Source organism: Cavia porcellus, unplaced genomic scaffold (genome assembly GCF_034190915.1).
Source record: "Cavia porcellus strain 051 isolate PalLab524CR breed Dunkin Hartley unplaced genomic scaffold, mCavPor4.1 scaffold_7, whole genome shotgun sequence".
NCBI classification, from domain to species: Eukaryota; Metazoa; Chordata; class Mammalia; order Rodentia; family Caviidae; genus Cavia; species Cavia porcellus.
The window spans coordinates 59,027,082-59,051,175 of NW_026947490.1; the positions used below are offsets into that span (position 1 = coordinate 59,027,082).

The 24,094-nt window shown below is 35.5% G+C and overlaps 1 long non-coding RNA gene across 1 annotated transcript in view; it reads left to right on the forward strand.

Annotated features, from left to right (window-relative positions):
• Positions 1-24,094, forward strand: part of LOC134476730 (uncharacterized) — a 139,901-nt gene that overhangs the window by 75,863 nt on the left and 39,944 nt on the right. Inside the window, exon 4 of the long non-coding RNA XR_010048536.1 lies at positions 21,100-21,230. This is a non-coding gene — a long non-coding RNA (uncharacterized LOC134476730). The remainder of the gene's footprint in view (positions 1-21,099; positions 21,231-24,094) is intronic.

Here is a 24,094-nt window from a genome sequence, read left to right on the forward strand (position 1 = left end):
ATTTGGTACAGTTCTGGCATTTATGGTTGATGAGTTGAGCTTATTTTTTGAGCCAGTTTTGCCCAGCACTGCCTTCTTTATCAGGTGAATACAGAGAATCACAACCTGTTAGACAAAAACTGCTCCAAGAACCAGTGAATAACCCAACCATATGGAGATATTGGTTGGAGTTCAGTGTGAACAAACTTGAGAGACAGAAATCCAGGTGTTCAGGGCAGGAAAGGTCCTCCACACATTTGTGAGTTTCATATCTAGGGTACCAACAATGACCTTGCAGTAAATAGTGGACGAAGTCTCCCTCAGACTTCTGGCAGGGAGAAAAGAAAAGAAACCAGGTTGAAATACACCAGAATATTCTGTTCTTAACAAAGCAGGCTCTCAGGAGAAACTATTTTAACAGAGCCTAAGACATATTATCTCAGAATCTAATTTAGTGGGACAAAGAGATAGCTCACTGCAGCCACTTCCAGCCTTAATATGGTGACCGCAGGTCTTTCCGATTCTTCAAGCCACCCTGTCTCACCTGGCAAACACCGAGCCCTAATGACAGTGCTGCAAGACTTGAGCCTTTCCCCTGTGTTTCAGCATTTCATTGCCAAAGTCCAGTTTTCTCAGAGCCTTTACTGAGTACATCATGTTCCTCTTTCCATCAAAATTGCTAGACTTGTTAGAGACAAATCAAACAATTTGAAGAGACTGAACAGACTTCAGAACCAGAGTCATATATGCACGGAATGTTGGAATTACTAACCCAAGATTATAGAAAAATTGATTAATATATTGAGAGCATTAACAAGAAAAGTAGATGCTCTGAAAAAAAAAAACCATGGAAAATATAAGCAGAAACATAGGAATTCTGTGAAAAAAAAAAAAACAAAAGAATTCTAAGAAAAAAAATCTCTATAACAAAAGCAAAGATAGTCCTTGAAGGGGTTGTCAGTAAATGGGACACGACCAAAGAATCTTGTAGCTTGAGTATAGGTCATTAGAAACTTACACATCTGAAAGGAAAAAATAAATAAATTAAATAAAAATTTAAAAAAATGTAAAAATTACACAATAGCCGAGAACTGGTGGATAATTACAAAAGATACATCATACATATTCAAGAAATATCAAAAGGCAAACAAGGAGAGAAAAGAAGTGTGGCAATATCTGAAGATAAAATACCAGTGATTTTTTCCAAATCAATGTCAGGTATATACATGCTGTATATAATATATATGGCATGAAATGAATTCAGCATTGATAGGAAGGGCAGGAGGTAAAATCTGCACAAATTGGCTTATTATAAGAAACTCATATCATCTAAAATGTGCTATAATGTTATTTGAAAGTAGAATTAGTTTAGTTAGAACCTTAGAATCAGATTAATTATTGTCATTAAAATACTTTATTGGAAATGAGCAATTTAGTGGGCAGAAAATTAACAGAAAAGTTTGGATCCAATAGCACCAGCAACCAACTGCATGTAATTGGCATCTATTGACTGCGTCATCCAATAACAGCAGAGTACACATTATTCAAGGTCACAAGATCACTCCTTAAGTTGATGAAAGAACATCTATCAGTTCCTTACAGCTAATGTACTTAGTAGGAAGAAATGGAAGCATTCTTCCTATTATCAAGAACATGGCTAGGAAGTCTCTTTCACCAGGTCTTTATAATACCATAGTGAAAGTTCCAGCCAAGAAACAGCACAAGAAAAAGAAATAAAAACTATTCAGCTTAGGAAATAAATGCAACAAAAGGCATTAAATAATTAGTGATTGTAACAAAGCCATAATATGCAAAAGCCAGTTACCTTCCTACAGAACAGCCGTGAACAAATGAAGTTTGAAATTAAACTTCATTACAGTATCATTTACACCGGTATTTCTCAAAATCAAATAATTCACTACAAATCTAACAAAATGTGTACAAGATCTGCATGAGGAAAAAACTATAAAAACTCTCCTAAAAACATAAAAAACTCTAAGTGAAAAAGACAAATACTTCATATTCATGATGCATTCATCAATTTTTTGATGATGTCCGATTTTCCTAATTTGATCAATAGATTTAACACAACAATCAAATACTGTTTAAAAATGTTAATTAGAACTCTATGTGGGTGCATTCATTTAAAACACAATATGGAATAAATATATTTGATAAGTCAAATATATATGTTTTATAAGTTATAAATGAAAGTTGCTGAACATAGCAAACAGTTTTTATCTTAAATGAAAATTGAAGAATTTGGATGATCTTTTTTGCACACAAATTGTAACCATAGTCTTGAGGAAAAATTTACAAGGTAAAAGTTATTTTCATTGTAGCAGTTTGGATTTATGGTTAGTCTTATCTCAAATATATTAAGGAAATGGAATGTCCGTGAAATATTCCTTTTTATAATATAATAATTAAGAAAATCTATTATGGATACCATTGTTCATATATATATGTATATATATATATATATATATATATACATATATATATATGTGTGTGTGTGTATTATATTCAGTAATAAAATGTATTGCTAATATTGATTTTTATTTCATTGGTACTTCATGTATTTCTGCTCATTGTATTTGAGACAGGAAACATAAAAATGCATTATTTTAACATTTGAATATTTTCTAAATTAAGCACATTTGCGACAGCAAAATCATTTGCACATATGTATATCTTGTGATTTCTGTTTTACTTTCTGTTTTACTAAAAACCTATTTGCCCATTCATAATCTCTAGAATGATATCCTTCAAAAAGATTATCAAGTTTTATTTTAATTGTATTAGTTCACATTATTTTTATCAAATCATCTTGCATTCTCTCTCTCTCTGTATATGTGTATGTGAAGATGAAAGATACATTTTTAAAAAAATCTTTCTTTCTGATATATTTAACATTTCATAGTGTCACTAACATTCTGAATAGAAAACCCTAAAATAGTAGTGGGAAAGTAAGGGTAATAGATGGTTCATAGTTGGAGCTGTGAAGAAATCTGTAGCATTCCATCATAGGGGATCAGCTCTGTCTTGCAGATTTGAGCAGGTAAGATAACCATGCAAACTCTAGACAAATGTCCCAGTGTGCAGGGGCTTAGCAGCAGTGCGGCTCCTCCTCTGCTGTGGCATCTGCTGGAGCATCTCCTCTCTGCCCCAGCTCCCAGCATTATAGCTTTAGGGCTGAGGACGCCACTAGCTGGATTTCCTCTCAGGAACTACAGTACTTGGGGCCCCCTCAACAGGTGCCTGGAATGTATATGTCAGTTTCAGGAAAGACTTTAAATAATTCCATGGGAAAATGTAGATGGTAGGAGAAACATTTGCCTCTTTGTCAACTGTTCAGACATTTGCCACTGAACTGCACAAATAGATTTGCTTAAACTTTGGACTATAACAATTGATCCAAATTAATAATTCTCAAAGTTTAAGCCTCTAAACTTTAGTAGTGGTGACCTCTCCTTTTCTTTTTAGTAACCTATAGGGGTACCTGCCTACAATTCCAACAAATACAAAAAAATGTAATCAGAAGTAAATAATTAGCCGGCAGGTTTGACAAAGTACACCAGGTTCTCTTGGTAAAGGGGCAAAAATACAAGGGAAAATTGAGAAGAGAAATGAGGACATACGTAAATAAATATTTTGAGACTTGTGGAGCAAAAGATAAGGCTAGTTAACGTTTAAAAAAACAATCTGAGCAAATAATGTTAGCTAAAAGGGTTAACAGGAGGTAGATGAATTTTTACAAGTATAAAAAGAAAGATATGTACTATGGAGGAACACAAGCCCCACTTGGCAATTTAAGAGCGCTTTCATCTTCAAAGCATCTTGCATGTTAACTAATTAATCCCTCACACACCCTTGTGACGTAGACGTGACAAACAAGGACAGACGCCAGTGTGAAACGACTAATCTTCCAGCGGTACCACTGGTGGAAGAAGAACCATGAAAGCAAATCACTAATGAGAGAAAACCTGTCTATCAGCTACTGGAGTTGTGTAGCTGTAATTTTGGTGTACTTTGGTTCTTCCTGGTTTATAAGCCACGCAGGATCAGAATAGTGTGTGTGTGTGTATGTGTGTGTTCTTTTAATACTTGTTTACAGAAACACAGAGCCTATAATAGAATTTAAAGGAAGAGTTAATCATTATTTGAATTCATTTAATGCTGTACTATTGTGAACTTTTAAACAAACAAAATTTAAGCTATCACTTTTACCAGAGTATCAGTTAGGAAGTTGCTTTTCATGGTGTGTAATTGGTGCACTTAGATGAAACACACCAACTATAAAACTTCAGTAAAGAGAGTAAGTAAGGTTAGTGCTTGTTTTCTACCCAACTCTGTGACATTAGTTTGTGTATTCTTTCTTAGTCACTCAAACACCAAAGCAAATATGCAAGGCCCAGTTAAGTAGGAGATCTAAAACTTTTAAGTTCCTAATCACCTCTAATTTGGGAAACTTCTAATGAAGGTTACAAATGCTATCAGTATTGTAATAAAGCTCATTACTCTCTTACCACATACTGAATCCAGACTGTAGGAAAAAAATAAAACATATTTTTGTTTGACTTACATAATAATTAGTTCTAAATTTTGAGTTATCTGGAATTTACTTAAAGAGAACTGACATGCAAAGAAATTCTGCCTTTATTTCTTAAAGTAATTACAGATAATTCTTTACCCCCAAATTATTGATAAATATCATTATTTTGTGTGAACAAGGAAGAATAGTCACGCTGTGTAAGCTCTTAGAAAATTATCTGTAACATTTTTATGTTAGTCCTCTGTGTATAAAACATAAATAGATGTTTTAACTCATTAAACTAATTTAATATTAATTAATAGAGGTTCTGGTTTATCGTGAAGATAGTAATTTTCTCTAAGAAGCAAGATTTAGAAATATCTCTTCCACTGATTTCTTTTATTAAAAGCGTGGATAATCTAGAAGAATCTATCAATGTACATTAAAACTTATTATAAATATTGATGATTAATATCCATAAAATTGTAAAGAACTGGTTAACTTTTTATAAATTTTTCAACTAAAGACTAAATTATACATTTTCAACATTTCAGTTAAAATGTCACATAAACAGTCCTATTCTAACCTTCTTATTTGTGCCACTTACAAATGTTTCCCATCCTACTCTCAGGATATTTGCCCCTTGCAAGTCCCTTCATGTTCTTTTCTCATAATTTGTTTTAAATTTCATCTCAGTAACTCTCATCTCTGAATCTGCTTCCTCCCTCTGCCTGCCTGTGTAGGACTGTGAGCCCAGTCTTCTGTTTACCCATGGTGACAGCTGTGTACCTTTCTCCAAATATGTAGAAGAAAATGGCATGAACCCATGACCAGCCTTGGAAGATAACAGTGGTGCCATGCTTTTGGCACCTTGAGGTGACTGTAGCACATCCCCCAGGAGTAGCCTTCCTGTCTCAAGCTAAAGGGATAACAGCAGCGTGACTCACTGGTTACAAATCTGCTGACATGTATGCGTCTCTCTCCCTGTCCTTTGTGACATTCTTATTGTGAGCATAGTTAACCTGACTGTGCTGCTCTAAAAATCATTGTTAATGTCTTTGAAACAGTATTAAGCCACAAGCGACAAGTAACTCCTCCCAAAAGAAACCCAACTGCCTTGTTCACATCACTGCTACAAAACTCCTCTTCCAACCTAGAGGTGTAAGACAACGTGAGGGAGTTAGGAGTCTAGCTGTCTTCCTCTCTGCTGGTTCCACAATGTTATGTGACTTTGGGTTTTCTCTTTGCCCTCTCTTCCTCTTTTTTTTTGGGGGGGGGTACCAGGAATCGAACTCATGACCTCACATTTGCCAGGCAGGCACCATGCCGCTGAGCTATAATCCTGGCCTCTGCTTTTCTTCCCCAAAATTAAACTTGTATTTTCAGCTCAGTCCTTAATGTCCTAAACATTGAATCTGCGTAATAAAGTCATAGTTATTATTGTTCAAGACTTCAAACGTGGTGCAGAGTGATAGCAATGTCAATTAATAAATGTTTATTGAGTATTTACATCAGGATAGACTGTCACAGGTTTAAGCACTGTGACAAGGATAACATGGGCTCCTTCTCTTATAGAGGTTTCAGTAATTAGGCTGATTCGGAAACACTTCCCATTCAAAAGCTATCTGCTTCTTCTTGAATATAAAATTTAATTGGTCTACTGCACCCCAGTCTCTGATACTTTCTATTTCTTTTATGTCTTGCATTTTTGTTTTGCCACAGAACATCGATATCATTCTACTTAAAAAATAACCTTAGTTACTTTTTGTACTGGTATGCAGGCAACAAATTCATCTGGTTTGGGTATATATAGGCATTTTTTTCTTTTCTTTTTTTTCTTTTTTCTTTTTTTTTGCTTTTGAGAAATATTTCCTGTAGGACATCGAAGTCTAGTTTGGCAATTGTTTTCTTTTAATATTTTAAGTGTGTTATCCTGGTCTTCTTGCTTTCATTTCTTTTTTATCATAGCTATTAACATACTTTATGTAAATTATATCATGACATTTACTGTGACATTTCCATATCTGTTTGTATGGAACACTGACTGTGTCCATGTATCCTTCTTCCACCATCCTCCGCCTCCCCTGACCCATTTCCTTGTCCCTGACGTAGTCCCACTTCTGCATTTGGGTCTTCTTTTTACTGTTTGTTTATTTATTCATTTACATTTTTACACGTGAGAAAAAACATGAAACAAATGTCTTTCTGTGTCTGGTTTATTTTGTTTCTATTGAGATATTAATTGCATGATTTTGATGCTTAAAGATACTGCTTTCTTTGAAAATTTTAAATATTTTTCCTTTGTTTCTAGTACTCAGCAGATTTTGTATGATTTGACTATTTGATTGCTTGTGTGAGTATGTGTGATATAATTATTTTCCTCTTGATTTGAATTTTTGTTCAGATCTGTATTCTAGTTTTGAAAATCTGTGTTCATTTCTGGTATAGGTATAGTATGTGTGCTTCTGTATGTATACCCTGTATATATGACATGGAGAACATCTGAAACATACATATAATTAAACATAAATATACATCTATCTTATGTACAAATTTGTGCATATGTTTCTTTTTATCAGCGTTTTCCTTTGCTTTTGGTCTCTATGATTCAATCTGTATTTTTCTTAGTTTTCTGATGGCTAGTCCACTAATACTTTCTTCCACTATCAATCTATTAAATTTATGTAAGTATAAATTGCATCAAACTTTTAATGCTAGAATTTTTGTCTCATTGTTTATAACAATTCTCTGGCAATGTGCTTGATACTTATTTATGTATTTTTGGTAATGGAAGTTGAACTCAGGACTTGCACTTGCCAGGCAGGTGCCGTGCCAGTGAACTATATCCCTGACCTCCATTTTCATTTCTTTTTTCTTCCTGGCATCTATACTTTTGGAAAATACTCACTGCAATTCATTTAAAGTTTATCAGTAAAAATATTTAATTACTTGATTGAGAATTTCTTTCTATTGTTTTCTCTTCATCTTGTGTTTACATGCAGAGTAAACTTTTACTAAGTAAAAGACCCTAGTGCTATTACACTTTTCCCAAGAGAATTTACCCTGCTCTGTACTAGAAACAGAGAATAATGTCAGATGGCAGACATCTGCTCAAGATTGCAACTCAATGCCAGGTTAACTCTTATTTCTAATTGTTCCCTAGATTATAGGTGAAGACTTCCAGTATTCCCACAGGTTTCTAGAAATAATTCCTAGGATTCTTTTCTACAGATATTCCCAGAATTTAATTTCTGTCTTGTAACGTGTTGTTTAGTCAGTGGAAAATGACAATCCTCTCAATGTTTTTAATCTCTTTCCCTTGAGAGTGTTACAATCAGGACCGTATATGGAATAGATTATGAGAGCCCAGTTAGGAGGCTGTAGTCATAGTTTGGATATGAGCTAATGAGGCCAAATGCAGGGAGTTGGCAGGAGGAATGTATATGAAGAGATAGACTTGGGCACTCTAGTGAAAGAAGAGTGCTAGTGACTACGTGAAGGTTGATGTGTCAACATCTCTTCCAGACTTGAAGACTGGGTAACTGAAAAAATGATATTGTAACTGAGGAGAGATTTTAGAAATGGAAATATATATGAGGCCAATACACATGAGAGAAGAACTGAAGACTTGGTAGAGGATTAGAGCTTTTGGTTGAGAACCAGAAAGAGAACAAAAGAGAAGAGAAGAAAGTAGGGAACAGATTCACTGGGATCACACCGATTTTGATATGAATCTGACGGCAGAGGATTCCTTTTCACACTTGATCAATGTGCACATCATAAAATATAAGGAAAATCCTGTAAAACTTTCTATTGAAGTGTAGACAGTGCTTCATATTCATAAGGGAATAGAGTAAAAACATGAAATGATTATATGACATCTATAGTGTTAACTTCCCTTATGTCAGACAGACTAAAATTTCAATCAGCACAGTGTATGAAGACTATTGGCCATTATGAAAGAAACATGTAGTTAACTCTATTCTTTTTAGAACTTTTTATCCTCTGGATATTTGTAATTTCCAAAAGAAGCTGATGAAAAGTGTATGTGGAATTCTCAAATCCAGGGGAGCTTAGGTTTCTTGGATAGAGCAAAGGGAATGCACCAGTGTTGAAAGTAAATTTACTCTGTGTCAAAATGCGCCGTGGAGCCGGTGGTATGTGATAAGATATGGCGGCTTGTTAGACCTTCTACTCCTAAGTGCTGAGATTGGGGTTTTAATGATGTAACAGTTCTTTGGGCTTTATGACAAAGAATGCTTGAAAGCATGCAGCAATGCAGTGGGCTTATCGGACTGCTTCCAGGACAAACACAGAAGGAATTTTTCTATATTAATCTTCAGACAGTACATTTGCATTGGCTATCACATTTGCTAAGAAAAACTAACTTTGGTGATCTTTGTAACATTTGGTTCTTTTAAGAGGCTATTAGAATGGAAAGAGCCCACGATTTGAATAAAAAATAGTAAACTTGCTTGAATCTTTTTGTAACTTCCATCTAATCCCTCACCAAAATAAACGTATGTATCTCCATATAGTTTTAGTCTCTTGATAAAAGCATAGATTTATGGATGCTTAACTGTTGTGCCCATGAAACCTGCCCTGATAAAGTCTTCATAAGCCTGTCTTATATTTGCAGATCTAGCTTTAAAAAAAGTCTTATCTTAACTATTTCTCACTATTGCACTCAGGTTCCTTTAGTAGCTGTGTATCTTATGAATTCCAAAAAAGGGAAGGGTAAAGCAACCAAATCTACCAACCTAAGTGCTTCAGCAACTGAAGCAGGAGTCACCATTGTGTGTGTGTGTGTGTGTGTGTGTGTGTGTGTGTGTGTGTGTGTGTTATCACAAGTTGGCACATTGTTACCAGTTAGTCCAGAGTTGTGATTCTCACCTGGGTATCTCATGCAAATCCCTGAGAAATTGGTTTTATAGGAGAGGTACTGGGAATTGTATCAGAACCTCACACATTCTCGGGAAGCATTCTACCCCTGAATAACACCCCAACCATTCTTTATTCTGAAACATGTTCTCACTAAATTGTCCTGGTTAGACTCACACTTGTGATCCTCCTGCCTCAGCTACCTGACTGGCTGGGATTACAGGCTCATTCCACCACATCCAGAACTGGTACAGATGCCTGAGTGCCACCCACAGGTTTTGTTCAATTGGTCTGAGTAGCAGCCTGGGCATAGGAATTTTTAAAACTCCCCAGATAGGTATAAAATGCCACCTCTAAAAGACCTTGAGAAATTCAATTCCCTAAAGTAACTCTTGTAATTAACTTAGAACAGTCTGTCTGGATTTCACCCATTAAATACCACTTAATCTTTATAGTTTTATATATATGTATTAATTATCTTACTCAAATATAATTCAAGTATGAGTATGCAGTCAGGACTGTGTAACCACAGGGTTGTGTATGTATTACAGGTAAACTTACCAAATTTAACAAATAAAAACAGAGAATGCACGGTAAAATTCAAATTTCAAGTAAGCAATGCGGATTTTTGTTTTAGTATAACTGCAGCTCATGCAATACTGTATTTAGGACTTGCTTATCCCAGTGTTCTTGTTGTTTGTCTGAAATTCAAATTCAGTTGGTCTCCTGTGATTTCATTTGGCAACCTCTAATCTATATAATATGCCGAAACTGTTTGGCAGTTCTACTCAAATGGAGGCATTTTTGTTGCCTTGTAATCAATCAGCTATGAAACCATCTCATATTGATCATGATGAGGTCTTACAGGGTGAGTAATCTAGTCAGTGTAGCTGAACCATCTCACCTAGTTCCCTAAGCCTCCCGACCTACTTATTCATTTAAAAAAATCACTTTATCTAAGATATTTATAGAAAAGATCAATTTTAATTTCCTTTACCTCTCAAGTACCCAGTTCACCATTCCTCCTGTGGAGATTTATCAGCTGTCTGATACAGTTCTGGGTAAAATCTGGTGCCGAAGGGGTTCACTTCCACTCCAGCCTAAATTGTCTCAACTGTCTTAATCTGTGGACCAATTTGTTCTGCTGCCCCCTAAGGAAGGAACTTGTTGATTTTGGCCCTCTTTATCTTTCATACAAACAAATTCAACATTTTCCAGACTGGCTGGCTCTTAAAAATCACAGGAGAACTAGGCGGAAGCTGCCTGCAGGCGGCTGTAGCAGATTCCCAGATATGTTCTAGGAAAGGCAAGCTCCTCGCAGGTGCTGGAGGGTAATCTATAGAGCTGTGCTTATTTAGAGTCTGTGGAGAGCCTGTGTAGATCCTGAAGTGGTTTTCTGTGAGGCGAGCACAAGAATCTTTCAGATACAAAGATGAAACGTCCTTGCCTTATGTAAAAGCACTATGGATTTTTCCACGGAAATAGAAGGGCCAAGCCCTGTTTTAATTTTTATTTTCTCATAAAAGTGAAATAGTTCTCGAATGTCATTTTAAACACGGGACAATGACACTTAGCATACTCCATTCTTGCATGTGGCCAACTTTACTTTAGAATTGTTGTCCCCCTTTGCTTTGGAAAGCTTGAATTGATACGCCAGGATATATTTGTATTGAACTTTCAGTTAGTTAAGATTGTCAGTTGTGTCCCACTCAAGAGCCACTCCTCCCACCCCTGAAATAAAAACCATGTTGGCATCATGTGGTGGCCATAGTAAATGGCTCACATGGAGGAACTGTTTTCTGTGGCATGAAGTAGAGATTGCCAACACTGTGAATTGAGACTTTCTGATTATGCCAAAAAATAAGAAACCAAATGGATCTGCTTATTACAATTTACTCATGTTTGTCCTTTTATTTCTAAGAAAAATAAAAATATTTCACTGAATATTTTGCTAGCTCTGTGGGTGATATTAGAGAGAGACTGGATCTTTAACTGGAATCTGTCATTTAATATATTTCCCCATGGTAGATTCCATGGTCAGGTCTAGAGAGTTCAAAGCTATTATCTATTTAATCAACATTGCTTTTTTCCTTCGAGGTAACAGATTTATTTTCATTTGTTTTCAAACCAGAATGAATGTCTCCACTTTCAGAGCTTTTATCTCATCCTTTCCTAGCCTGATCCAAGCCCCATCTTTCACCTCTTCCTGTGAAGTTCTACTTTGGATCAATACACTTTTGATCCATATGTTTGTTTCTTTCTTTCTTTCTTTGACATTCTCTTTCCTTTTTATCAAATTTAAACAGCTATCTGTTTAGCCTAACTTTCTTACGTGCTAATTTTTTTTCTTGTCTGTTCCTGACCTTTCTGTACAATTTTGCATGGAAATAACTATTTCCTTTCCTGTCCAACTCTTTTCTTTGCTGAACGACTTCCTTTCCTTCTTTAGTCTCTCCTGTTGGCCCAGAAGAGCTGTTAACAATGAAATTTACTGTTTGGTTCTTTGGCTTACTTCTACCATCCAGGCCAGGTCCCAGCACTACTTGGCTTCTGTCACACAGATTAGATTGTTTATGGGGGCAGAGAAGGTGACAGATTCGTAACTCACCCCAAGAGGTGTTTTAAATGTTGGAAGCAAACCTGCAACACTTTGATTTAATGCTTCAGAATGAACTTGAATCTTGGCCAAGCTCACCAATTATTTGGCTTATGTGCATAAACCTGAGATGCACTTAGCCTCACCCTCCGCCCATCCCAGGAGTGCTGCAGTAGAATTCTCTTTGCGGGTGAAAGCCAGAGTTCATTTGTAGTTGGGATTCAGTATAGTTACTTTTATGGTTTGTGGTAAAGGGCAGGGGGCAGGAATGGGGAGAAGCAAAGTGTAGTGTCTCTTATTCTGGTTTTCTTCACAAACAAAGTTGCATCTGCATTGAAAGCTATAGGTGTTTTCTTTTCGTGGTTGTTGAAGCGATACGAACTTTTAATCAGCCCTATGTATTTCAGCTGTTGTTTGAATCACAGTACTCAATCTATTTTTGAATTCCTATACTTTTTGATGATTCATAGCTGTGTATTGCACTGATCAAAATCAAAGCAATGTTTTCATCTCTTCTCGAGGCTGCTGCAGACTGCACTGGTCCTCTCTTGCATGTGCTCAGGAGCTGAGAATTTAGAATCAGACCTCAGGTCTCAGAGCACCACTCATGTCCAATATTTTCATACCATTTTCTACAGCCACACTTTTGCTCTGTGGAAAATAGAGCCTGCTGTCACTGTCAGAGTGTCCCGAAGGCATTACAGGGCCACGTGAGCTCAGGAAGTCGCCTTCTTGCTGGTTCACTTAGGAGACCATGGTGTGACTTGCTGCCAAGCCACTCAGCAGGGATAGTCTGGCAATTTGAAATGTTTTTTATATGCATGGACGTTAACAGCTTCCCAGACGCAATTAAACAAGACCAGGGACCCTGTTAGGCAATTTTGTTGAAGTTGTATTAAGATAAAGTAGGTCACTGTTCTTTCCTTAACATTATTTTGATAAGACTTAATCTAAATCAAAGTTTAAATAAATTTTAAAAAATGTTAGCCCCTCTTTCCCCCGTCGTTGTTGCTTTGGTTTCATCAAAATAACATTGATTTAGGGTCCACCAGATTCCCTAGTTACTTCTTGGTCAAACTGAAAACATTCCTGTTGATTTTATGATGGATTTCCAGAACATGTTTTATAAAACATATTAATTTTCATGGAGAGCTTCAACTTCTCTAAGATGTTTTAGATTGGTCATCTAGATATAGGTGAAAAAAACTGAGAGTTTATATATATATATATATATATATATATATATATATATTTATTTATTTATTTTAGCTATATATATATATATATATCTAGAAGCGACTTTAAATTAGTCTTTGAGAGGTTTTTTTGGAGGGGAGACAATGCAAGATTATAGCAATGATTATAGGAAATTATTTGTAAATGTTGGACATAATATGGTAATGTCACTGCAGTTACAGGAGGGAACGAGAATGAGGTTGGGAAGGAAGAAGTTTATTATACTCACAGGTACCAGAAAGGTGTTCCTGCTGCCAGCAGGGAATATGCTCTAAATATTTTAATGATTTAACTTTCTCATCTGAGCCCTCATCCATCTAGAACTGACTCTTCTGTGTTGAACATTACATGTGCATTTTGTTTTCATTGGAATCAACAGATGAACAAATATTATTTCTTGAGTAATTTATCTTTTTGCTATTGCCTACAGTGTTCCATTTCTAAATGCATGGGTTTTCTTTACATAGAGCTCGCTCTTCCAACCGTTGTCTTATTTGTCTACCAAAGAATATGGTTATAGTAACCCTTTCTGGTATGATTGGTATCTTTGAATTTTCTTTCTTTCTTCTCCCTGCTCCATTTCTTTCTTTTTTCTACTTCTTTTCTTATTCCATCTTTTGTTGACCTTTATTCTATTATTCTCCGTTAATTCTCCTCTTTGCTGTTTTCACTAGCATTTTAGAACCAATTTAAATATTTTTGCAGCAATCGCCTTTTGGTTTGTTAGATGGAAATTGCATAAAATCTAAGAAACAACTTGTGGGAAAGTGGCATTTCTGGTACAAAGTAAGCTTTATATCCATCTCTAAAGATCATAATATCTATCTCTATTTATAGATCTTTTCTAAACTTTCTCTTTAAAAGTTTTGCAATTTCCCTATGGTGATCTTTTCTAACACTTTTATATATTTATCAGCATTTTATTACAGATACTGTATAACAAACTGCCTGCAAACTTAGTGTTTAAAATAACAATTTATTTTCAGTCATTGTAGTTCTATGGATCAGTAGGCTCTACTTAGAAGAATTGATTTTATGTGGTTTCTCTCATTCACACTTATTCAGGTAATCAGAGAGTAACTGGAGCTGGAATCACCTAATGGCTGTGGTGAGAAGAAAGTTTAGGATGGACTGTTCACCTGGCTGGCAGGTGCCCTTAACTGTTGGTGACAGCTGTGAACCAAAGCCTCTGTTAGGAAAGAAGCCACTCCATGTCACCCCCTGCAGATTGGGTTCCTGATAACATAATGGTTGTGCTCTTAGAGAAATGAACAAATGGTGAAGGAGAGGGGCAGGAGTGAGTATCCTGAGAGAGCAGAGTGCATGCTCTGTGGCTGTCTGCAGTTTTGCTCCCAGGCTTTGGGAGTCACATGGTATTACTTCTCTTATACTCTATTGGAAGTAGTTGGTTGTGCGTTGCTTTAGGTACCACGCATGGAGCGCAGGCCTTTTCATGGGAGGAAAGCATTTGCAAAATCATACTGTAGGATGGCTGCAATAAATAGCTTTCATTTTTTCTTTTTTATTGATACAGTAAATGTGCTCTTAAATTATTAAATTATAAAGAGGTAGTAAATCTTATTCAGTGCTTATTCTTTATCCACTGAAGCAATCCTGTATTTTCTCTATTCTAATATAGTAGGATGGTTTATTTAATAAACTGATTTAAAGTTAAACTGTTGTGCTTTTAAAATTAACTTAATTTAGTCAGGGTATATTGTCTTGTGTTGTTTGCTTATATATTATGCTTAGAATTTTGCAACCTGTTCCTGAATGAGTCCATAATTTTTTGCTTTTAATCGCATACTTTTTGGTTGGATTTGGTAAAAATATTAGGCAAGACTCAGCGAACCATTAAAGGGTTCTGTTTCTTCAATTTCTCTCCTTGTATGTATGATAGACTCCACCTGTAAAAACAATTGATCTCATAGAAGTGGGAGTAGGATTGTGCTTTCCAGAGGTTGGGACAGTATGGTTGGAGAGAGACAGGGAAAGTTGGGTACTAAGTTACAGTTAGAGTGGGGAAACAGGTTTTGATGTTCTCTTGCACAGCAGGTAAATATAAATAATAATATATGGTGTACTCATAAAAATTAGAAGAAAGAATTCTGTGTTTTCATCACAACGAAATGATAAATAGTTGAGGAGAGAGATACCCCACTGTGATTTGAACATTACACAAAACATCACATGGCATCCAATAAATATGTACAATTTTACCTGTAAGCTAAAAAAGAAAAAAAAGAAAAAAGAAAAAAAAACTCTTATTATGCAGATTTTTAAAATATAGACTTATTTTTCAAAATTATTATGCCAGTGAAGCTTTCTAGTTCTTCTTGGGTCATTCTGGCTGATCTATGTTTGTGTAAGGGTTTGTCCGTTCCACCTAAGATTTAAACTTTATTTCTATAATTATGTTCCTAGTATTCTCTTACATGTATCCTAGTATCCTCCAGTTTCAGCTGCTTCCCAGCTGAAAATTTCCTCTCTTTGGCTCTTACAATTTACATCTGCCTTTATTTCCTCAATCGTATTTGGCAGAGGGCTGTAATTTCATTGTGTTTTTCAAAGGACTAATTCTTTCTATTTGTTAACTTTAGCTCTAGGTTCATTATTTTCTTTTTCTGCTTATTTTGGGAAGGGTGCTCTATTGATTCCTTTTATCTTACTAATTCTTAAACGTAAGTGTTTAGCACGCTGGTATCAGCTTCTCTTCTATCCTAATACAAGAATTTTATCCTTTAAATTCACCACTAACTATTCTTTTCATATGATCTTACAAGTGTTGCTACTTAATATTTTTATTTTATTCAGGTACAAGCATATATACTGTTGATCTACTAGTTATTAAATGTGTATATTGTAAATCTTTAATTTATAGGATTAGAAAATTTTTTCTCAACACTTTCACTGGAATGTTGGGATCACATAATGTATTCTGGATGACACAATTCCAAAAATGTATTGAGACTTGCCACATAGTATAATATGCCTTTAAATGCTTATAAATTTTGAAAATAATGAGTACTTATCAATTATTAAATATAATATCCCATAGTCATTTGTACTATCAAGTTGCTGATTTGTAGTATTTCAATCTTCTAATTTTTATTGAATCATGAACCTTAAAAGAATATTATGGTAAATATTTTACTATGATGAAATTTGGTAGTATAATTTTTGTTACAATGTATTTTGAAATTTAAGTTTCAGATGAGATTGTCTTCTTGGTCTATTGAAATGTTTATTCCTATTATTGCTTTAAAGTAGGATAATTTAAAGTAGGTAAAGGATTTTAAAGTAGGATAACTTGCAAAATTTTATCAAAATTATGAGTAGTAATTTCCTGGTATAAATTTTTTTATTTACTGGTAAGGTGTTAAATTGTAAACTTAATACTTTTCTTGCAAGCAGTGCAGAGATCAGTTTTGTTTGGCAAAATGTAATTGTTGATTCTAAATGGAGACACAATAATTTTTGTTAGCACTTATGTTATTATTCAATATTCAGATTTTAAAAATAGTTTATTTCTATTTGTCTACTTTTTAGGCTTCATTGTACTCCTACTATTTAAAATTGATCACCTTTCCTCATTCTATTTTTTTCTATTTTGATACTTCAACATGTTAGAAATAGTAAAGTGAGACAGAGCTCATTCACGTTTAGAACAGTATTTTGAGATTCTTTCTGAAATATTCAAGACCTTACTGTAATTTACTTTTGATATTTTTTGTTTTGTATGCATTAATATATCTAAAATTCTACCTTTTAAATTAAAATTTTAAAGTACATTATCATTTTGTTACTCCTTTTGCTGCCACTGCTCAGTGAATTTTTTCTACACGTTTTATCCTAGAATTGTTCTTACTGTAGACACTCAATATTTTTCTAAGAAAAGTCATCATTTTGTTCCTTTCATGAAGATCTTTTCCTTCAATTATACAACTCTTGTCCTTTATTTTAGTTTATTCAGTTGGGTCTTTGAATTTGTTAAACTATTCCATACTTTTGCTCTTTAACCAATCTGCTGAGTTCCTATTCTTTTTTAACTGTTAAATGTTTATCATTTTAGATACTTTCTCTTTGCTAAGACACAATATTGTGTCTTAGCAAAGAGAAAGTATCTAAAATGTGTGTGGCTTGTTTCAATGCCCCACAGTAGGACTTTTTGAAGGTGGCTGGATTTAGGTGCGCACGCACATCTGAGATCACCAATGTGAAGCTGGGGTTGATTCCCTGGTGCTAGGATTAAAGGTGTGAGTGCTATACCTGCCCTAAGGGACAGAGAGAGTCACTGTGCTCCTGCAAGTTAGGACTGCAACCTCTACAAACTCCGGGCCAAACTCTGAGCCAAATAAACCTTTCATTCCTTAACTTTGTGTGTCGGATATTTTGTCTCGGCAGCTAGAAATGTAGCTAAAACAATACCCAATAGCAATTAAAGAAGGAAAGGTCTATTTTGTCTCCTGGTTACAGCCCATGGCTGCCTGGTACCAAGGCATAAACGTCATGGTAGGAGACTTGGTGAGAAGACAACTCTGGAAATCAGAAAGTAAAGGAGAAGCCAGGGAGAGAGGTCAACCAGAGATCCACCAGGGATCTCTCTCTCCTATTAAGTTCCACCTGCCAGCAGCACATTCACAACTGAGTGACTCCACCCATGAATACACCAATGAATACAGTGATCCACCACTTTCCAAACACTTTGGGGTCCCTTAACCACGTTGTCTCTAAGACACCTAGCTCATTTCCTGATTTCCAGATCTATTTTATCCTTTTTAGAATATTGAGATATTTAGCAGTACCTTCAATGTTTCTTTTTAAGTGAGTTACGCATACTTTACTTTCATTCACTATCTAATTATTGAAGTGTCTGCTGGATTTGTGTTTTTGTTTGTTTTTTGAGACAAGGTCTCACTATGCAGTCCAGGTTGGCCTTGAACCCAATATATAGCCAAGATTAGCCTCAAATTTGTGGTGATCCTCCTGCCTCAGCCTCCCAAGTGAGTGCTGGAATTATAGATATGTGCCACCTTGCCCAGATTTTGCTGTATTTCTTAAGTAGTTTTTTCTGTGTTTCTGCTACTTTCTTTTATGTTTTTTTTTTTTTTTTTTTTTTTTTTTTTTTTTTTTTTTTTTTTTGCTGTACTGGGGATTGAAACGAGAGATGCTTTACACTGAGCCATATTCCTAGTCATTTTTATTTATTTTTTTAAATTTTGGGACACATTCTCCATAAATTACTCAGGCTGACCTTGAATTTGCAATTCTTTTGCCTCAGCCTTCCAAGTAACTGGGATTACAGATGTGTGTAACTGTGCCTAGATAATGACTTTTAGATAAATGTGGGGTTTTTCTTATTTTTTTTAAATTTTTTGCCTTTAGTCATCTAAATCTTATTTGAGTACTCCTGTGGCCTGTGTTTAAGATGTTTAAGAGATTTTGGCTGTGCTTCAGCCAGGTGTTACAAGAAGAAAAATAAATTACTAGACTGAGTCTTTGAGGGATTAGAAAGAAAAATGTTACATATTCTGGCTTCAAATTTATAATGAGAATAGATTTTCATTTTAAAAACTTGCTTTTCAAAATATGACTTTATGAAATTGTTTAATGGCATGTGAAATTTCCCATAATATACATTAAATTAAATTCTAAAATAGGTATATTATGCTCATATTTTAATAAAAGAAATAGCTATTTATACAGGCATATACATCCAAATGTTAGTGCTAGTAGGTTTATAGGTGCTATGTTATTTTCTCTGTAACTTTCTGTATTAACCAAATATTTCAAAGAACATTTATTTTACATTTTATTTTGCGATTTAAAATTATTTTCATCTTGAGAAAAATCGTATAGACATTAAAATTACTTTTTCTCTGTCAGAACGGCTAATTTTGGCCTGTAGTTTACAATTAGACGATATTAGAAACGACTTGGATTTCTAAATGCATATTGAACTGGATACATTCCTTTTGATTTTCTCTAATTAAGTGGAGCTTTACTAAAATAATAATTATGAAACTTTATTTCTGATTTTATTGTTTTGTTTCCATGTCCATAATTTTTCATTAGACTGTGGTCTCCTGCTCACATACCTATTTAAGATATGGAGAAAGCAATAGAGCTTGAATTATTATCTTTTTGGTTGGCAACCAAACAAGTTTAAATAGAGTAGATGTTTGAATATTAAAATAGTTGGTGTTTCCTCTAAAAAATACCAAAATAGTACTGAAATTCTAGAAGTTTATCTAGTCTTAAAAAATCACTTTAATAACTTTACTTGTTATATAATGATAGTTTGACATTTTTGAGATTATAATTTTTTTCATTTTAAAGATGTTAATTTATATAAACAAAACAATTATAGATTATAATCTCTACACTGTAAGAACATACTTTTGGATATCTTCAAAGATAAGCAGATTGAATTTATTTTAAATAACAGCATGATTTAGGGAAATGAAAAACATTATGTAAATTTTCCCTACTAAATAGATTTAACAGTTTCACTGACTTATTCTTTTTAAAAAAGCATGGAGTAAATTCTTCATGTATCTGTCCATCTATCTTTTAGTATTAGTGTTGGTATCAGTATCAGTACGAGTATTAGCATTAGCATTAGTATCAGCATTAGGTTTCTCAGCAATTTCAACATGTGGACACAAAGACCTCAGCACCATATTAAAAGTCACACTTTTACCAATAAAATGTGGCAATCTGAGGTGAACCATTACACTAGTGTTCATTTTTAGTAAAAAGTCTGACAGAACAGTGGTAATGATGGACCCTGGAGCAGTAACCATACAGCTCAATTTTTGGAGGAGGTTCAATTCAGTGTTAGTTATATTTCCATTGCTATAACAAAATACCTGAGAAGATCAACTTTATAAAGAGTTAAAGTTCATTTATGCTCACAGCTATGATGGTTACAATCTGATTAGTTAGCACCTTTGCTTTGGAGGGTAAGGCAGCACATCTGGCATTATCACAGATCATCAAAAAACACTCACAAGACCTGTTTTCCTTTGATGGGACAGAGCAAAAGAGTTGATATAGAGGCCAGGAAACAAAGAAAAAGAAGATCAGGGGAGCAGTCACATAGTTCACTTTGAGGGAATATCCTCAACAACTGAAAGACCTCTTATCAGCCAAATTCTCAAAGAGACCACCATCTCTCCAGCCTGGGAATCAAGACATTTACCCAGGAACCTTGGGGGAACACTCAAGGCCCAAGCTGCAGCAGTGGTGATCTCAAATGCAGAGATGGTCTGAAATTCATTCACCCTGAGGAGTAGGAGACCCTGCTTAGTAGCTGTTGTAACTGAATGCTATGATCATCTTTATATGCTGCTTTCACATAGTTTTCATTCACAGAATAGTGAAACAGGAAAACTGTAATAATCACAAGGAAACAGCCTCTCAGAAAAAGGGAATAGAGGTGAATTTAATTTCATGAACAAAAGGAACATGTCTTCTTTCCTACTTACAGTTTAGCCAGGTCTAAACTGTGTTCTGTGTTCTGTGTACTTTTTATAGCTTCTGTGTATTAGAGGTTTTGATATTTGTGTAAAAGTGGTCTTATCTTTTGGTTTTGGTGGAGGTAGCATAAGATCAGCTTTGGGTGTAGGAATCGATATGTCTTCTGTATGCTTTTCCAAATAGCTGAGACTATCTTTAAGTATCTGCCATCTTTTCCTCCGCTAAGAGCTTCACTGAATTTAATATTGATCTCATGGGAGGGCAGGGGACTGTAGGAGTATGGGTGATTTTTGACCTTTATCTCTTGGTGTATGTGTTCATCATGGGACACAGCAACAGTTTCAGCATCTTCTGGATCTTCCAAAGTTTCCATTTCTATGTCTTCCATTAGGTGCCCCAGGCAAGCCACACCATCTGGATTACGTAGTGCCCTTTGGACTCCATCATACTGACAAGTGATGGTGATGCAGGCTTTATCACCCCTGTGCACAAATGCTGGCAACGTGAAGGCATCCCCCGAAGGTAATAAGCCATGCTGTACTATTGTTCTGTAGTCTCTTCCTATGTCTTAGAGTTGGAACTGAGCAACACATCCACATCCAGCAGCGGCCGCTTTCAACACAGGACTGAACTGCAATGGAGGATCACTGGAGAAAAGCACACAGGTTAGCTCCAAAACATGAACATCACTACACATCTGGAAATAGAAAATATATACCAGCCATGCAACATTCGGTGTCCAGGTCCTCCTCTCCACCTTCCCACAGTAAGCCAAGCCACTACCTCACTGTCCTCGGTGGATATTAGGATGACTGTTCCTGTTTTGGTTTCCCTTTGAGAATCTCCTGATAGCCCCAGCCAGATCTCTTCCTGAATTGGTCCCATGCTGTTTTGAGGCTGGCAGATGCCCCCAGTGTACCTCCTGGCTTTAAATCTTCTTCACTTCTGTACAGCCTCGAGTTTTCCATTGTTTTGCTCTCTGAGAGTTCTTTCTCACTTTCTTATTTGTGTATAAAACATAGTGTTTAGAAAATATGTGTATCCAGGCATTTTTAGCTATTTTATTTAAAAAGAAAATGTTCCTTAGTATTCCTACTTCATGAAATATAAACATGTCTCCAATAAAATTATAAAAATAGGAAACTCAATTATCATCCTTTTAAATTCTACCTTGCATTTTGCCCAAATTGCCAAAAACTTGAAAAAGTAGTTTTCAATCATTATTTCAATTTTTTTCCTTCTACTACTGATAGAACTCACCTTTCACTTTAGAATGAGTTGCATGGGAAGCAGAGACTCTGATGGAAATTTGCACGTTTATTATCCTTGGGAGCAACACCTGCAGGGGAAGGGACGATAGGATGGGCAGGGGAAGGATCTGAGCTCCAGTGCAGTTTCAGTGGAAGCCTCAGCAGATCTGAATGCAGATTCTGATGACAGATTCAAACTCCACAGCTGCCTGCAGTGGGATTTATGTCAGATTAGGCAGCTCTGGGTATGGGCACTCACAGAAAAGGCAATGTGGCCTTGGAAAAAGGAGGCTTTCTGCAGCAAACCCCAGAGGGTCTGGAACTTGAAGACCATGATGAGGTACCCTCTGAACTCTATATTCCTGAAGAGGATTGTGGGAGGCACATCTTGGAGTCTGCCACATGTACTTAAGCCAGAGCCATTTGCAGTTTAGCTGTTACAAAGGTTACTAACGACTTCCACATCCCTTAAGCTACAGATGATCCCTTATCTTTTTATTTTTAAATAGTCATGCAGTTTTCTTTATCTTTTCTTACTTTTTAAATTACTGTCTCATTTGGCTTTTTTAACACAACTCTCTCCTCTTTCTCTCAGCTTGTGACTTGATTCGGTGTCTCTTTTTCTGGATCATTCTTCTCTACAGTCAGTCTGGGCTTCGCCCCAGCTGCTCTGCTCTCCTGCTTCACATTCTCTCTTGAGGTGATCTTGTTTATATGCCTAGATAGAAATTTTTTTAAAGTATATAAATATTTTACTAAAATCCCTGTACAACCGAATTGTGTTCCAGAAAAGAAATCAGTAGCAATGTACAATACTAGTAGCAATACGTGTTTATATCCGTAAGGATTTCTATATTAATAATAAAGAGAAAGTTTGATAATGGTTTTATCTTCAATCTGAGTGCTTGGAACTGTAACTTGCTCAAGATTATCTTGAGTTTTATTGTAACTCAGTGAAACTTTAGTCATATGAGTTTATATTCGGTGGATTGGAAAACATGGACCTCTTACACAGGCTTGCATACGGAAGAAACTGGAGAAATAAAGAAATCTTTATTTTATACAAGTAATCACTATTTCATCAGATATGATAGATTCAGCAATAAATATCATAAAACTCTGCTCTACCCTGTCTTTATAGAAGGAAATAATTTCTTTCTTTCTTTCTTTCTTTCTTTCGTTCTTTCTTTCTTTCTTTTCTTTTCTTTCTTTCTTATTGGTACTGGGGATCGAACTCACAGGCATCAGCTTGCAAGGCAGGCACTTATGCCACTGAGCTAAATCCCCAGCCCAATACATTATTTCTAATAATGAGAAAATTTAAAAACTGGCCTGCGTGCCATTAGGCTCCCATGCCCTAATCTAATTGCATGGTATGAATAAGTCTGGTGATTCTATCAGGAGTCCTAACACCCTCCCTAACACCCCCAGGGAGCCCCCCCCCTCACTTCTATCATCCATCCCTCTGTGCTTGGTTTCCTCTTGTGATCACAAATGGTTGTAGCACTGATGTCATCTTGGTAATGCAGTGATTATCTGGAAGTGCTAATGACTAGTGACAACACAGGGATTACCTGTGTCCCCTGCATTTGGGAAGGTATTATTATTCATCACCTTTGTTCTCTGGTCTGAGCCAATTCCACTAGACATATCCCCATGTCTAGCCTTACTCTTAACTGGATTCCCCCCTTGCAGGCTCCTGTGTCTCATGGAGTCTTGCCTGGTTCCCAAACACCTCTCAGGAGAACTGTGACAGCAAAGAAAGAAAGGAGGTCCCTAAGTCACACAAATGAGCATTGCATAGAAGCTACTTACAGTTTAAAACATAGGTGTTTCACAGCCCACTGTAAAGTAGAAAAATATTTTATTCATTGAAATAGAATTTCAAATTATTTATCTTCAGAAAGACAGTAGCAACCATGTTAAACTTTCTTGTTCAATCCTGAATAAACAGTGGCTGATCTGAATTTCAATCATGTAAATGGCTTTTTAAAAAGACAGTGTATTTCAAGGTTAATTTTGTTTGCAATTTCACACAAAATTGTATCTTATTACTTAAGTCTAGTTTTGAGGTTCAGACTGATTCTGACCCATCTTGTTGTCACATGGCTGAGAACCTTGACTCACATAACAGAT